The following is a 6,838-nucleotide window of genomic DNA, read 5'->3' as shown; positions in this document are numbered from 1 at the left end:
ATGGATAATATGTGTCACCTGATATCAAGAAGCTTGACCCAGGTTCAGATCCTACCTCAGACAATTGCTCCCAAGTCACTTAACCTCTCAGTTTCCTCCACTCTAAAGTGGGGATAATAGCACCTATTTTCCAGTTGCTGTAGTGATAAGGTAATGTTTGTAAAGCTGTTATTATTATAATTAAAACAAAAGTAAATGCCGCCCCTCAACTAGGAACCTTTTTTTTTTTTAAGACTGACATGTTGGAGAGGCAAGCATGGTGGGTGACCCAGGAAGATCAGGGCATCTTTTTAGTCCTGGCTTTAGCTTGTAACGGCTGGGTGACCTCAGGGAGGGCTCCACCTCTCCCAGCTTCTGTTTCCTCCCTGGTAAAATAGAGCTGATGCTTTACCAGAGGTGTCGAGCTTGCTGTGGTGACTTCCCTAGTGAGGCCAGGATCAGATTAAAATGTAATTGGGAGAAGTTTTAAAAAATAAAAATACAATACAGCATGCTACTGCTGTTATTCAGTCGTGTCCAACTCTTTGTTACCCCGTTTTCCTGGCAAAAGATACTGGAATGGTTACAGATGAAGAAACAGGCAAACAGGGTAAAGTGACTTGCCCTGGGTCACACAGCTAGTAAGGGTGTTAGGCACTGTATGGACTTGGTGTTACCTAGCTGCCAAACAATACAACATAATGTTCTCAATGTGCTGCTAGTAGCTGCTGTCTACCTTAACTGGGTTGTGGACAGGAAGGGGCTCTGTGAACCTCACAGCACTAAGGAAGCAATCCTAGGTCATGCTGTGTGGTGTCTTCACTTTACACAGATTCTCTGACCTGGACTTCCCTGCAGCCCTGTGGGGAGGTGAGTCATTTCAGCCAGCCAGCCAGCCATCCAAGAGATGAAGTACCTGCTGTGTGGCCAGCTCAGTGCCAAGTGCTACAGATACAAAGACAAAAACTGAAAACCCACCACTCTCAAGAAAATTAAAGAGATGAGAGAAAGAGAGAGAACACAGGCTGATAGGTGTTTGATAGATGGTTGATAGACTACTATATGGTAGACAAATAGATGGTAAAAAGATAGGGTGGATGATAAAAACATGAGAGAATGAATGAACATCAAAGAATCAATGCCCACACGAAGGAGCTTGGAGCTGAGGGCCCACACCCCTGGGGGCTCAGGAAAGGCTCTGTGGGGACAATGCCTTCAGGCACCGCTCCTGGCCAGGGCAGAGTACTGAAATAAGAGACTAGAGACCGGGAGGGTGTCTGAAGCACCCAGTCTGGCTGAATCACAGAATTTGAGAAGGAAAGTAATATCCAATGAGGCCGGCCTCCCCAGGTTGGGGAAGACTTTAAAAGTGAAACAGAGGACTCTGATGTATCCTAGAGGCCATAGGGAGCTGCTAAATTCTGTTAAATAGGAGAGGGGCATGGTCACGGTTCCTTAAGAAAATTCCTCCCACCAGCTGTATAGAAGGTGTATTTGGAGGCGGGACCAATATGTAATGCACCCTCTTCCCCCCCCCCCCCAGGAGGCTAGGCAACATGCTTTTCACACATCATCTCATTGAAGCCTTACAGCAAACAGAGGAGATGTTCCATGAATACTGTTCCTATTTTACAGATGTATAAACTGAGGTACAAAGAGAGGAAGAGACTCATCCATCATCACCCAGATAGCACCCATCAGAGGCAGTATCTGAAGCTAGATTTTTCCCTGAGACATTCTGGAGCAGTGAAAAGAACACAGGATTTTGAGTCATACAAGATATGGATTCAAATTCTGCCTCAGATACTTACTAGCTCTGTGACCCTGGAGGCTAGTCACTTAACCTTTTTGTCTTCCGTTTCCTCATCTGTAAAAAGAGAAGACTGAATCTGATGAGCTCTCATGTCCCTTCCAGTTCTAAATGGATAGATGATCCTTGACTTCATTCTGTTTTTTTTTTCTTTTTGGAGGGTAATTGGGGTTAAATGACTTGCCCAAGGTCACACGGCTAGTTTTTGTGTTAAGTGTCTGAGGCTGGATTTGAACTCAGGTCCTCCTGACTCTAGGGCCAGTGCTCTATTCACTGTGCCACCTAGCCACCCCCTTGACTTCATTCTGAAGACTCTTCCTGACATACCAGCTGTATGTGTGACCCCAGAGGCTAACACCTTCACTGTCTTGGGCCTCAGTTTCAAACAAGTGAGGCAGACTAGACAATCGCTAAGGACCAGCCTTTAATTTGTGGTGGAATGACTCCAAGGCGAGGACCGTGTCTATCTTTTTCCCTGGACAAATGAAGTTGGGGGGTGGGGGGGTAGAGTTATCAGTTGCAAGGGTACAGACAGGGGCACAGGCTGGAGAGAATGACCAGTATGGACCATCTTCCCTGGATCAGCTTTTCAGGCAGACACATCTGGGTGAGGATGCTTTTCCACATGAAGTGGATAACCCAAGTGTGGAGATGAAGGACACTCAAAAATATCCTGAAATTAGTATAGATGGCTTCAAAGATGCCTCTGGAAAAAAAGAGACAAGGGAAATGGTTGTGGGTTGTTGGGATTTTTTTGTTGTTTTTAAAAAGCACAAAAACACAGCAGGGCCTGGGGGAATATTTTAAGCACCATTACTTCATAAATGTGCTAAATGTTTCACTCAGCATGAAATAATTAGGAGATATTTTGATTTTCATTATAAAAAAATGAAAGAGAAAAGCAGCTAACTAGGGAAGCAAACATGTCTTCAGAAAGAATGACGAAGAGTGGGCAGCTCCCTCTGAAGTTAGAAATTCAGAACAGGAGAGCTCTCTTGATAAATGCCAGCCACTGGAATGTGAGGACTGAAGAGAAAGCACATGCTAATTGGACTCCAATCTCCTTGAACAGAGACTGGAGCTAGGAATGGAAAGGCTCTTTCCTCTGCCTTTGAGGACAAAAGCACGCTAAGCTTTTCCCTTGATTAGCGCTTGTCCCTTTCTTCTGTCTGATGCATTGGCTGTTCCATGTTCTGCCAAACTTTGCTCAGAAAGTGTTTTGAAGAGTTGGGCTTTGTTTGTGTTGTCTTGTGTTTTCATCACTTTAACACTTCAATATTCACATGCCCAGAAATGTGCTAAGCTTCAGGAAGTTTCCATCAGGGTCATCAAGAAAAACTGTCAATGTCCTCTTGGCCAAAAGGCAATGAAACAACAGGCTCTAATGAAAAATGGATTGTCGAGCTGTGCCACGTTAATGGAGAACCTCAGTTTTGTTCTTGATTTTCCCCGTGTGCACTCGCGGAATTGTTTCATGTTAGTAGAGACAACCTGGAGCCACCGAGAGCATCCAGCTTAGAGAGGAGGAGACCTGGGTTTGAGTCCTGCCTTAAAGCCTCACCGGCTTTGTGGCTATTGGACAAAGTCACTCACATTCTTTGGGCCTCGATAAAATGAAGGGGTTGGCTCGAATGCAGCTTTGAATCTCTGTCCGCATAGTCTCCAGTCCAGCCCCCTTGCCTTGCACATGGCAGGCACTTAAGAAAGTCCTATTGAATTGAAACTACAAGTGGTGAAAGTGCTTGGTTGTGGTGGAAAGGAGAGGGTGCTGGTTTGATTGTCAGAGGACCCCTGCTTCATCTTCTGCGTGTTATCCTCAGGATCTGACTCTGGATACTCCCCTCTCATCTGTCAGATGAAGGGCTTAGTGGATGTCCTGAGATCGCTTTCATCCCTAAATCTGTTCCTAAGCGGCACAGTGGATAGAGGTCTGGAGTCAGGAAGACCTGAATTCAAATCCAGCCTCAGACATGTACTAGGTGTGTGACCCTGGGAATCTCATTTAAGCCTATTTGCCTCAATTCCTAAATGTTAAAATGAGGTAGAGAAGGAAATGGTAAACTACTTCAGTGTCTTTGCCAAGAAGACCCTAAATGGGCTCATGAAGAGCTGGACAAAAGACTTTGACTGTGTAGATCCCAGCAAAATGTGACAAAGCCTCCAAAAGATGGAAGCCGCAGACAGATCATCTTACTTGTCTCCTAAGGAACCTGTGTGTGGGCCAAGAAGTAACAGTTAGAAATGAATGTGGCCCAACTGCCTGCTTTAAGGTTGGGACAGAACAAAACTGTTGGACGTGACTGTCTACAAAATGTCTTCTGAATCGTAAAGCCCTACGTACATATAGAATCGTCGATTTAGAGTCGGGATGGAGGGGGGGCCTTCTAGACCAACCACCACATTTTATAGATGAGGAAAAAGGCCCAGAGAACATGTGCCTTGCTCAAGGACTCCCACTAAGTGGCAGAGGCAGAATTCTATAACTCCAAATCAAACCCAGCCTGTGCTGAGAAGTGGGCCAATCACTTAACCTCACTTTGCCTCAGTTTCCCCAACTGTAAAATGGAGACAATAGCAGCTCCTACCTCCCAGGGTTATTGTGAGCAGCAAATGAAGTAATATAATAAAGTGCTTAGCAGAGTAGTGGGCTTTATTTACATAATTTAATCACTGAGTAGCAGCATGGCATAGAGCAAGGAGAAGTAGCTTCTTAGTCTAGGAAACCTGGACTCAAGTTCCATCCCTGACAGAAACTGGTTATATTACTATGGGTAAGTCACCTGATTTTCTAGTGCCGTAGATAACTAATTCAAATAAAATTTTATTGTTATACTTTACTTTTCTATTGCTTACATTTCTTCTAGCACCCCCCCCCCATCTTCTCCCTCCCAGAGTTCATCCCATATAATGAATAATATTTTGGGGGGAAAAAAAGGAGAAAGGGGAAAATGAAGAAAACCAATATATCCATGGGAAATGTCTGAAGGCACAAAGTGGTTCCCAACCATGCAGGGGGTGCTTGGTTGGGTCCAGGCTTCACTTTTTTTTTTACTCTTTGTAGTTTTGCAGCATTCACTTGGGATTATTTTTTAGTTGTTTTTCCCATTTACATTGTTGTAATCATTGTGTATATTGTCTTCTTGGCTCTCTCTGTTTTGCTAGGCATTGGCTTATTGAAGACACGGAAGACCATTTGTTTAGCCACTCCCCAGTCAAAGGCCATCTGCTTTGTTTTGACTTTTTTTTTACTACAACAAAAAAGCCATTATAAATATTTTGCCATATATGGGGACTGCCTCTCATGGATGACCATCCTGGGGTATAAGTCCTCTGGAACCTCTGGCTCAACAAGCATGGATATTTTCGGGTCACTTTGTTTATTATTTATATATTCAGGTCATAATTCAGGTCACTTTATTTGCATAATTCCAAATTACTTTCCAAAAATGATCAGACCGATTCACTAATGTGCTTGTTATTATTTCAGTCTACATCTGACTCTTGGTGACCCCTTTTGGGTTTTCTTGGCAAAGACGTTGGAGTGGTGTCACATTTCCCTTTCCAGCTCTTTTATGGATGAGAAAACTGAGACAAAAGGGGTGAAGTGACTTGGCCAGGGTCATACAGTTGGATCTGAATTCAGGTCCTCCTGACTCCAGGCCCAATGCTCTAACCACTTGGCCACCTAGTTGCCCTGACTAATGTGTTTATCTTGCTACAACCCCTCCAGGGAACATTGTTCCCATCTTTCATCATCTTTACCAGACAGTGCTTTGAGAGACAATGAAACATCAGCCTTCACAGAACAGTGAACTGCCAAGCTATGCTCCACTTTATTTAGAATCCCATTTTAAACTCTGATTATCCCAGTTAATTACATGTGTTCCTGGGAAGCAGGGGTCCATGTGCACTGGTGAAGGCCTGTTTTCACTGGGATTTCCCTACGTCTATGAAATCTCAAGCCTGATCTCTCCCAGACTGCTCCCCCATCCCCCAAAATAGGTGCTGGACATTTGAGAGGCAGGTTAGTATAAGGGTTAGGGTCTGGCCTTGGAGCCTCGAAGTCCTCCTTGGGGCTTTCTATCTGCATGGCCATGGGCAAAGTACTTCGTTCCTGAGCCTCAGTTGGAGGTAAGAGCCTCTGCAGTGCCCACTTAGCCAGGGTTATAAGTAGCAGATGAGACGCTGTGAGATTCGGAAGCTGTGTAAATGCCAGTTATTCTATGAACACCATCTCCCTCTCTGGATTGCATGGCTTCTCCACTGAGACCTTCTCTCCCACCTCTCTTGGGCACGAATTCCCCAATCCACGCTGTACACGAACAGCCTTGGAATGTTCAGAGGATGAGCTTAAAGCTCATCTATACGGAGCCTCATGTTTGCCTGCCTATCGCAGGAGATCATCTGGAAAATTACAAGCCGAAACACGTCCAGAAAATTAAGAGCCGCTTCCCCTAGCAGCCTTTGGTTGGGGCTGTGATTGCAAAATCTGTATCTGGGCTTTTTCAGACGTCTTCTCCATGAGTGCCCTTGCACCATCTTGATTTAGTGGCGTATTTTAGATATGAATTCTGTCATGGCTACTCCTGCTGTGGGGAGAGGGGAAGGCCGCCAGCCTTCGGGGCTTTCATCTAGGCTGCTGCAGTTAGCACCAATTCTTTTCCTTGCAGAAATATTTATCTGGGTAGTGTTAGCTTGGAGCCTGGAATCTTTTAAGTTGCCCTTTGCTTCATAATTTAGATCTTGGAAAATTTGTCTTTGTTTCTTTCATTCATACCTTGATTCAATAAACATTTATTATATGCCTACTGTATGTCAGACACTGTATGTAGCAAGTGTTGAGTGTCTGACAGCAAGAAGTGAAATAATCCCTGCCTCCAAGGAACATACATTCTGCTGGGTGGTGGTGGAGGATGAGGAACTACATGTGTACATAGAAGATGAAACCATCATAACTAGCACTCAAAGGGCCCTGGGAGGACATCTTGTCCAGCCCCTTGTCTAGTTGAAGAAACTGAGGCCCAGAGAGGACAAATCACTTTCCTAAGA

The sequence above is a fragment of the Petaurus breviceps genome, unplaced genomic scaffold, assembly GCF_028583685.1.
Source record: "Petaurus breviceps papuanus isolate PSGF00001 unplaced genomic scaffold, PetGlider_PUasm1.0 173, whole genome shotgun sequence".
NCBI lineage: Eukaryota > Metazoa > Chordata > Mammalia > Diprotodontia > Petauridae > Petaurus > Petaurus breviceps.
This window is presented reverse-complemented; position numbering follows the sequence as displayed.